Source organism: Manis pentadactyla, chromosome 8 (assembly GCF_030020395.1).
Source record: "Manis pentadactyla isolate mManPen7 chromosome 8, mManPen7.hap1, whole genome shotgun sequence".
In the NCBI taxonomy this organism is placed as follows: Eukaryota; Metazoa; Chordata; class Mammalia; order Pholidota; family Manidae; genus Manis; species Manis pentadactyla.
Window position 1 is genome coordinate 115273323 of NC_080026.1, and position 11170 is coordinate 115284492.

General features: G+C 36.1%; 1 long non-coding RNA gene across 1 annotated transcript; it reads left to right on the forward strand.

Moving 5' to 3' along the window:
• Positions 1-6549: 6549 nt before the first annotated feature.
• On the forward strand, positions 6550-10514 carry LOC130684643 (uncharacterized). The gene is made up of 3 exons (XR_008999006.1): positions 6550-6630; positions 7326-7406; positions 10392-10514. It is a non-coding gene; the product is annotated as an uncharacterized LOC130684643 (long non-coding RNA).
• Positions 10515-11170: the final 656 nt, after the last annotated feature.

Here is an 11170-nt window from a genome sequence, read left to right on the forward strand (position 1 = left end):
GGTAAGTGGATTTTTTGGGTGATGATAACTGCATAGACAAGAAAACACAGGAAAGGTTGAGATGCACGAAGTGGTCCAGTTTGGAACATGAAGTATTACAAAGGGATAGTGGGGAATGAAGGGACATCTCTGCCATGTGATCTTGAATGCCTAGCTAAGATGTTTATACTTAATTGAGCTAACAGTGGGAAGACATCAAAAACTTCTGGATGGGGATGTACCCCAAGTGGAACTGTGCTTGGGGAGATTAATTTAGCCATCATTCAGGAAAGAACAATCCCAGAGCAGGTGGCTATAAGCAGCAGGCACCTAGACTAGACAGACAAGAACTTGGACTCCAGCGGCTGTTGGATTAGAAAAGAGGCTGCTGGGAGATGAGCAGTCTTTTAAGGGAAGAACAGAATGCCTCTTAGCATCTGGCAAAATGCCAACCATGTGTGCGGTAAACAATTGGATAGATGCTGTCTGAGCCTTTGATCTTGTAGTTCTCATGTTTTATTTACATAAAAGGTAGGATGCTTTTGTTAGTTTTCCCCAAAGACAATTTTTATTAGTACCACATGTCCTTACAGCACACTTTCTCCTCTTATTTTCTTGTTGTCCACTGTTCATTATTTACTTAAGTATAGAATTTACAAATCATAAAATATACAAATCTTACATATGCAGCTTGATAATAATATAGGTTTAAGGGTTTGTTTTTGTTTGTTTGTTGCTGGCCTCTTAAAATCTCTGACAATGCCTTCCTTAAAAGGAAAATATATTTACTATATAGTTCCACAATATTTAGTTACATAGATCTGATGACAGAGAACTTTAAAAATTTCATGTGATTTTTATCAATAATCATTGCTAGGCAGCTTTTATTATTCAGTGTTTGGGAGGCCTCATAGAACATAATTCTGACATGAAGTTGGTGGTTTTTTGAAAGAGGATTACAAAGAAATGAATAGTCCAAGGAAATCAAATCAGAATTATTTCTTTTTTCCAAAAGATGGAAGAAATCTCATCAGTCCAGTCACCATGGCATATCAGAAGGGAGGCGTGCTTGCTTCTGGAATTATAATGTATTTTTTTCTTAAAAATTAATTGCTTTCAAGAAATATACAATTTCCCTTTGCTGCCAGTTACTCTTATGAGCCATAACTTGGGATGTCAGTTTCTTTCTAATAACCTTATAATTAAAGTTGTTTGCTTTCTGGATGGTATTGTAAACTTTTTATATGAAGAATTTCAAATATTATTACAAAAGTACAGAACAATATAATGATGTAGATATACTATGTTATTACAAACAAGCAAAAACAGAATTAACCCCCTTGCCAAAAAAAGGCAAAAACAAAAATCTAATATCTGTACAACCAATACCGTGCCTGTTTGTGCTTTTAATAAATTAGGTTATCAGACACAAGTGGAACCTTTTGTCTAAGCATCAGTTTAGCTTCTTGTGCACATTTAGGTTACATGTATCATATTGTTATTGCTAATATTAAAGTTAGTATTAAGGAGGATACAAAGGAAATAAACAGCATGCTCCTTACCTTTGGGTTATTTAGGGAGGTAAGAAATGCACATAATAATGATCAACATACATTACAGCTAGTGTGCTTTGAAGTAAGGAGACTGCTCTACACAAGCCACACAATAAACTGTCTTATTTGCCGTACCTTCTATATAATGAGGAATGTGGTAAGTAGATGCTAGAGATGTGAAAAAAAAAGAGAAATCAGTAAAATTTTAGGTGACTGAAAAATGTGTCACAAAAGAGATAAAGCTGAAACTCAACCAGGAAACATGGTTAAAAGTTACCTAAATAAGATAATAAGACAGGACACTCAAGATAATGTAAACATGGATGATGTTTCCAAAAATTAAGAGTAGATGATAATCAATGAGACTTAGCTTGTCTGATAAGGAAAGTACACTATGCATTGACTGAGACTGATTTTCTATCTTTATCTCATTGTTTTTGGTCTCTAGGATGGCTTTGTTTATTCTGTTATTATTAAAGATTCAAGTTACAAAGTAGAGGATTTTCTTGAGGTTGAAGGGCCTGTGGAATATATGATGTTTTCTCCCAGTTACAAAATGTTACTGATTCAAACAGACCAGGTATGCTAGCTAGATGGTGATATCTTGATATACAATTTTCAAATATTATTATCATCATTTCATGACAGGAATGAAGGACAGAGTGGGCTGCATAATGATATTCTACTCTTCAGGACTCTTCAGGTTGCAAGTGAAAAGTACCCAATTTAAAAGGCCTAAATAACAAAGAGATTTTTGTTTGTTTTTATGCACATAACTAAAAGGGCAAGGAGTTTATCTGGATCCAGGAGCACACATGTTGCCACTGGTCTTGCTTTTCTGCCATCGCTTAGCTCTGTTTCCTCTCTGCTGCCTCCCTTTCCATGCAAACTCTCTCCCCTATGATGTCAAGAGAGCCTCCCACAACTCTAGTTTATATTTCTATCCTCTTGATGATCCTGGTAGAAACATACCAGCTTGAAAAGATGTCCTGGAATCTAGACCCATTGTACTTACTTGGGTTACCTCTCTACCCCTGGGTCCATTAGTATGTCCAGGAGGATTCTAAGCTCCAACTGGCCAGGCCTAAGTCTCATGCCTATCCTTGGACTCTGGGTAGAATCACCCAGCCCAAACATGGACTGAGATTGGGATCATGGGTGGTTCTCTAAGGAAAATACAGGTTCTGAAAGAGAAGAAGGGGAAGAAATAAATGCAGGATAAAACCAAATACCCACTTCAATTATACTGTTAGGAGGACCCCTAGTTAATGGAATGACCCTCAGAGGTCAGGTTTGCAGCAGTCTATATCATTAGGCAATGATTTTGGATACAAATAAAGTTAAATGATTTTCTCCCTAAAAGAAATTTAAATGTAAATATGGAAAGACTGCATGTTCTAATAATTATCAATAGTCAAAACAACTGTGCTATGTTTTAATAAATGATAAGTAAAATGACAAACTTAAGGTATCTATAGAGAACAGGAAACCATAAAAGACTGTAACATAACAGAAGGGAAAAAGTACAAGAAAGCACCTCTAAAGAAGAAAAATATATTAACAAAGTAAAAGTTAAATGAATATGTCTGACAGAAATTGGATACAGCCAAAGAGAGAATTAATAAACTCGAAGATGGATTAGAAGAAGTTATTCAGAATGTAGCCCAGAGATGCAAAAGGATAGTGAATATAGAAAGCAGGATAAGAGACATGAATGATGTGGTGAAAAGATCTAACATACAATCCCAGAGAGGAGAAAGAGTCAGGGAGAGGCAATGTTTAAAGAGCTATTTTCCAGAACTGATTAAAGACATGAATTTACATATTGAAGAGGCTCAATGAATCCCAAACAGAAAGATACCCACAAAAAGTTACCTACAGAAAGATTACACAAAAATATATCCACTCCTAGACTTAACAAAGTGAAATTGTTGAATACTAAAGACAAAGAGAAAATCTTAATAGCAGTTGGAGAGGAAAACAGATTATTTCAAAGGAATTTAAATTAGACTAACAGCTGCTGTGGCAATAATGTAAAAAATAGCAGAACGATCTTCCATGAAGTGCAAGGGTCAGCAAACTATGGCCCCATGGGCCAAAACCAGCTTACTGCTATTTTTGTGAATAAAGTTTCATTGGATCACAGTCACACTCATTCATTTATGTTTTGTCTATGGCGGCTTTCACACTGCATGGTAGAATTAAGTAGTTGTGAGAGACCACATGGCCTGCAAAGCCTAATATTGTTACTATCTGCTCATTTATAGAAAAAGTTTGCTGACCCTGTTGTTGTGAAATAAGTTAACTACCACCTGAAATTCCATACCCAGTGAAAACACTTTTTCAATATAAGAGTAAAAAAAGACATTTTTTAGAGACTCCAGAACAGATTTTTGTCAGCAGCAGTTCATCATTAGAGAAAATTCTAATGAATGTACTTCAGGCAGAAGGAAGATTATCCTTGATGGAAAGACTGGGATGCAAGAAGACTAAAGAGCAGTGGTGAGTGCATGGAGACATGTAAGTGAGTATCACTTGTATAAAACAGCAAAACTAACAGGAAGTTGGGTTAAAAATAACATAGAATTAAAATCCAAGACAATAATAATGTAAGTTGGAGGGGGAGAAGTAAATGGAATAAAGCATTCCAAGTTATTTATATAGCCCAGGAGGGGAGTAGAGGTTTTAAGTAACTTTGTGATATTTATAAATGAAATATCCATGTTGTAATTTCTAAGGTAACCACTAAAAGAACTGAAACAGAAAATGAAATCTCTACACTATAGGGGGGGAAAGTGATACGTTAAAAAAAACGAAACACCCAAAACAAGGTAAGAAAAGAGAGAAGGAGAAACACAAAATAAGTGAGAAAAAAGCATAATTAAAATGCAATGTTTACATTAAAATATATTACTAATTATAATCAAAATAAAACAGACTAAGCTAGTTAAAAGGCAGAGATTGCCATACTAGTCAAAAAAAAAAAAAAGGCAAGCCCAACTATGCTGTTTACAAGTGACCTATCTAAAGATTGAAAGAAAACAAAAATAAAAAATACAGTAACACTGAATGTAAATGTAAAAATTGACAGTAAATAAAAAGATGGAAAAAGATAAATCATGCAAACATTAATCAAAAGAAAGCCAGGTATAGTAATATTAGACAAAATAGACTTTAAGGGAAAACAAAGATAAATGGGCTTATTTCTAAATAGTAAAAGGTTAAATTCACCAGGAATATATAAACATTTAAAATGTATATGTACTAAATAAAATAGTCTCAAAATACATAAAACAAAACATAGTAGATGACAAGGAGAAACAAAGTCATGATCTCCATGGGAAATTTTAATGATAAAATAAATTATGTACCCTCAATACAGCAGCCTAAGTGAGCAAAGCATTTCTTTTTACTAGTCATAGTCCTCCAGATTTCCTCTGTTATTCGGAGCAAAAGTCAAAATACTCACTATGCTTTACAAATTCTCACCCTTCATAGTGTGGACTCCAGTCTTCACGCTGGCCTTGTTTCCTGTTATTCTGCTTCCGGGTCACCCTGCTCCAGTCATGCTGGACATCGTGCTGTTGTCTTGAACTCATCAGTCATGCTCCTCCCCATTCTTTGCAGTGGTAGTTCCTTATGTCGGGAATACTATTCCCACAGACTCCACATGAGTCCTTTCCTCATTTCCTTCAACTCTTTTCTCTAAAGTCACCTCCTCTGTAAAGCCTTTCTTGGACACTCAGTTTAACATTTCACCCTCTTTTTTTTGTCACATCATATCCTCTTTTACTGCTTTATTTTTTTCTCCTTAAAATTATTGCTCTTTAGCTTACAATATATCTTATTTGTTATCTGAATCCCCCAGTAGAATGTAAGTTCCATAAGAGCAGAGAATATCTTTTTTTTATTGAAGTATCATCGATATACAGTCTTACACTGGTTTCAAGTATACAACAGAGTGGTTCAACAGTGACCCATACTATTAGATCCTCACCCCCACCAGGGCAGTTACTCTCTGTCAACACAGGAAGATGTTACAGAATCATTGGCTATACTCTCCAAGCTGCACTACCGTCCCTGTGACCAACTTATCTTACAAGTGAGAATTTTTGTGCCCCTTTATCCTTCCCAACTATCTCAGCCCTTCCCCCATGGTAACTACCAGTCACTTCTCACTGTCTGTGAGTTTAGAGGGCAGGGAATTTTTATCTGTTTTATCCTCTGATGTAGCCCCAGCCTCCAGAGCAGTTCCTGGCAATATATGTTGAAGGAATGAATGAAAGGTAAAATAAGTAAGTACTTAAAAGTTGTAAATTTTATGTAGTTGTATGTTTTAAACGAGCAAAAATGTTTGTGTTTAGCTCAAATAAATTGAAGCACTTAGTATCAGTTGAAGGCAGACTTCTTATTCCTAGTTAAGTGGCTACACCATATTACAGTTACTTTGCAGAGATATATAACTTACAAGGTATTTTTTTTTTGAGAGGTGACTTTGGGAGCTGAGAATTATAGATATGTCATAAAGTAACAGCTTCAGCCACACCTCCACAATTTCCACAAAGGCTGACATAGTTTTCATTAGTGCCACCATGGTCTAGTATGTAATAGGATTTAGTTCATCTTAACAACTTTACTGGTTTTCTACATTTTATAAATTTTCTACATAAATAGACATTATTTTTGAAGTCAGGAAAAAGTCTTTTATTACATTTTGTTACTTTAAAAATGCATGGAATTTGAGAAAAGAAGAAAGTCCTATTTACTGATTATTTTAAATGAATGAATGACTCAATCAATTCAGCAGCTAGATTTTAAGCTTCTCAAGGTCAGAGCCTTACTGAGTTGCTCTCTAATTTTCCATTACCTATTCCCACACAGTGCCTTGCTTACAGGCATTTAATACATATTTGTTGAACTCAGGGTTGCATTACTTTTGCATTACTTTTCTTTCTTTTTTCTTTTTGGGTATATTTAACAGGGATCTGTTTATATTTACACTTTTGCTGAGGAGCCAACATTTGAAAGAGTCCTAGAATCTTGTGATGGGAAATTTCAGGCGATTGATTTGATCACACCTGGTAATGAATACTGCATGGTAAGGAATATTTTATCATTTTACAGCAGGATTTAAAAATGAGATTTTGGAAGTTTGTGTGTGACCTGATACAAACAGGAGGCACAGGGTATTCTTGAAGATGTAGAAATGCAAGCCACTTCCATCATCAAATCTATTGCCCATTTAGAATGACATCATATTGTGTCTTCATAATATTAAGTCTCTGAAAATGGCTCAAGCAGTTGAAATCTTAGGAGTCATCCTGCTTGTATTCACCATCCAAGCTTTCCAAGCCAGGTCTTTAAACACAGTCATTGCTAATGAGTTGTGAACACTCATTAAACTATTAATATTTACCATCTTTCAGAGTGATGAAGTCCCATCTGAAGATGAAAATGAAATAGTTGCCAAGCATAAAACATGAACTCAGTCTATAGAAAGGAAACACACCCTCTACATTTAGAAAGTAAACTGTTTTTCTGGTGCTTAACTGTTCACCTGTTGTTGATCTCAAGAAACGTATTTCATTTTTCATATGATTTATCAACAAATCCATTAAGATTTTGGGAATTCTAGCCAGAAAAAATATGTAGACTATGGAATAGTTAACATGTAAAGTATTTCCCAGCCTTGAGGTTCTGATTATATGATTTTTCTTCCAGGCCTTCTCTGATTAAGATTTATGTCTATTCTTACGGTTGTTTCAATGTGATATTTTTCTTTCTTTTATATAGACGCTCACACATTCAGGAGAAATTAGTGTTTGGTGTATAGAAGATGGTGCTTGTGTTAGCAGGGTTTATCTGAATACCCCAGTAAGTGTGCCTTGTAAAGGCATTTTTTAAAAATACTGTATCCTAATCTAGTCTACTCATTCAAATCCACGTCAATAGCCCACAGAAATACTTGTTATAGATGTGTTATTGCATTTTACCTTATATAGTAAGAGTAATTCTTGTGTATAAAGTATATTCTATAGCCCAGAGGATAGAAAATAAGGTATTATATTGGTGTATAGAGAGGACAAATTTTTCTGTGGTAGTGATTATTTCTGAAATCCCAGCGGTTTATATCTCAGTCATGCTATAAGTTCATTGTGGTCTGGCAGGGTATGTGCTCCACATGGTCTTTCAGGAAGCCAGGCTGATGGAGGCTCTACCCAACAAGAGCTCCTCAGTGCACTGGTATGGGAAGAGAGGGCTGGAGGGTCTTAAATGAGCAATTAAGTGCTTTTACGCAAAAATGAAACATCCCCTTGGCCATAATTAGTTAAATGGCCCCATCTAACATCAAGGGATCTGTTAGAAATGAAAGAAAATTGCTCTCTAAGCAGCTTGAGCCAAAAATAAGAAATGGGAGTTATTGCCTTAATCAACTATAAAGTATAGAACTTGTCTGGCCTCAGGTATAACTTGATCCAGCAACTCAAATCCTACCAAGGATCTTGTCTTTCTGTCTGTCTGTATACCATGTCTTCAGTTTCATCTTAGGCTTCATTTAGTGATACCAAGTGCCACAGGTGCCAACCTCCTGCCAGGCCATCAGGGAATAAAGCCTTCTACAGTGAGAGGAGAAAAGAAGTTTCTCCTTTCCAGAAGACTTAGTAAACGTCTTCTAATGCCTTAATAACATCCCTGAACTAATGTCTGTGGACAGGGGAATGAGAAATGCTAACTGGCTTAAGCTTAGCCTGGAAATGGGTCAGATCTATTTCACTCAACCCTGGAAACAGGAGAGAGACAGTGTTTCCATGGATATTAAAGAAATTTTCCAGAAGGAGGGTGTGTGGATGCTGGGGGTGGCAAACCAGAATTGTTCACAACACTTGCCACAAAGTGATACCATTATTTCCACCATGTTCACAGTGGATTTTATGTAAGATAATATTTTAAAAACACAAAAGTAATAAGAAACTACGATAATGCTATTTTTCTCTTAAATTATCATTTGCTGTATTACACAGTTCTAGATGAGATATGGATCTTGGTAGTAGCTAAGGAAGTTACAATCCTTGCCTTTTATAAAATTAAAATCTCAGTTACAAAACAAGATGAAGCATCATTCCTTACATAAGAGGATTCCAAGATGTAAAAGGTACATGATTCAGTGGACAAATAAAACTTACCCCAAAAGGGAAAGATTAAAAATTCTTACCTAAAAGACTGTGAAATATAGGTAGACTCCTGTGTGAAAAGGCTTTTAGGTACTCATTTCTATTAGAATTACTAGAACTAGAAGAGATCTTAAAGTTCATCTCATCGAATCTCCTTTACAGATGAAAGACGTACAGACATTAAGCAACCCACTGCGGGGCCTGTATAATCAGGACTTACTACTTTGTTCTTCTTGGCTAAGGAGAGAAAGAGGCACCATCAGAAGGTCTGCTCTCTGCTTTAGATATATTCCCATCACCTACCAGAGAGGAGAGATTAAGACAACTTTCACGGTTAGCTCAACAAACCTTTTCTGAGCTCCTAACCAGGCATGGTGCACTCATGTACTTCAGCCCAGGTTGGGGAGAACTGGTGGTTTTTCCTCGCTGGAGGATACCACTCCCCTGTGGGGAATCAGTAAATGGACTGACACAGCCATGCTGAGGCCAGATCTTCCTGCCATACCCAAGACTGTGTCCCCATGAACACTTAGGCAGTGGTCCTCAGAGAACCCGGCCCAGCACCATGATGGCAGGAGACCTGGACACTGCAGCTGTGTGTGACGGCGCCTGCTAAGGCACGTCAGACGCCTCCAGACACTGCTGCACATTTATAGCTCAGGCCATGATTACGCTGGAATGGGTGATAATTTCAACTGATTATTCTGAGAATACATACACATACACAAATGTACAACCAACACACAAGCAAAGCTCCCATAAAAGATTTCAGTTAAAAAAAAAAAACCTTACCATTCCACTTCCAGTTTCACACTGAGCTATTGATAAAGGTTCAACCTGTTTAAGCCTTGGAAAATTCACTTTTAAAAATAAAATAAAAATCTGCTCAGTTGGGAAGCTGTGCATTCTAATGAGGCAGGACACCTGATTTCTCATCTAAGCTTTGTCACCAGGTACAGAACCCTGGGGCAAAATGCTGCACTTTTCTTTTTTCTGTTTTGCAGAATGATTTCTATTTTGCCTCCATTTTATATTCTGAAAAACAATTCTCTTAAGATCTTTTCTATTTTTAATGTTCTGATTTTATTCAAAACAACCTACAAAGTGTAATTATGGAAGAATGAATCCGATTTCTTTTCTTAGACATCGTATTTTGTAAATGATTATGAGATAAGCAAGAATCTGTGATGTATTTCTTTGGTTACTGAATATATGGTCCAGTGATATGGTTATTTTCTGAAGTCTTCCTCAGTCATACCAGCATCCCAGGATCTACTGTTACCCAGCAGATGAATGATAACTTCTAAAATTCACTAACATTCTAAAAAGTTTTCCAAAAGATGCTAGAAATGTGTTTTAAATTTCTTATTTTATTTTTCATTGTTAGTGGTATAATCATTTCATGACCAATTAGGGATGAAAATGAAGCATGGCTTAAAGAAATTTTAACATATTTTTATTATTCTAATTTTAAGTTAAGAAAGTAAAATGTACAGATTCCTGTGACTTTTTATGCAATCAGTTAGCTCAGGAATATTGAGTATGGAATTTTTAATACCACACAACGCTTGCCACTCTTCTTATTCAGCAGGCTTTTCAAATAAATTCTAGAATTCTTATGTGTAGGAAAGCTGGCTTTGTTTTCTGGCACAGTGAAGTTAAGAATCTGGGGGTTTGCTTTAAACAGGCAACAGCTCTGGCTTGTTCTCCCTCCTCCCTCTCTGCAGCCGTGGGGACTGTGGATGGCTCTGTCCATTTCCTCGATGTCCGAGATGCCGAGTCCCCGCAGGCAGTTCACAAAGCCTTTCTCTCCGAAATGTCCATGCAGCACCTCCTGTAAGTACCGCCTGCTTCTGGCAGCAAGGTTGTCAGGCTTGTCTCTTGAGAATTTCAGGAAAGCCATAATTTTTTACCCAGAGATATTCTGTCCATAAACAAGCAAAAAAATGAGTACTTCTTCTTAATTACACAAATAATTCTCAAGCGCTTAGTGTGTGCCAGGCACTTCTGTTGTATTAACTTTACCAGATAGATACTCTTATTGTCTCCATTTTACAGTTGAGAAAGATGAGGCACAAAGAGTGTAAATAACTTGCTTAATATTACGCAGGTAGTAAATGGCAAACGTTGGGATTTGAACCTAGGCAGTTGGGGTCCAGAGTCACTGCCTTTGCTCCTAAAGGATAGCAACCATATACAATGTTCTGCACCTCATTTTTTGTTTTGTTTTTTTCACATAATGCTGTATGTTGGAGAATGTTTTCTGTTTACACATAAAGACCTTTCTCATTCTTTTTTACATCTACATAGTATTCCATTATATGAATATACCATCATTCTTTAATGGAAAAATTACATGTATTAGGTTTTTCTGTCACTTGTACAGACAGGACAACTGTTGATACCCATTTTTAAATTATTTGATTGAAGTATTGCTGATATACAGTCTTTTATTGGTTTTAAATA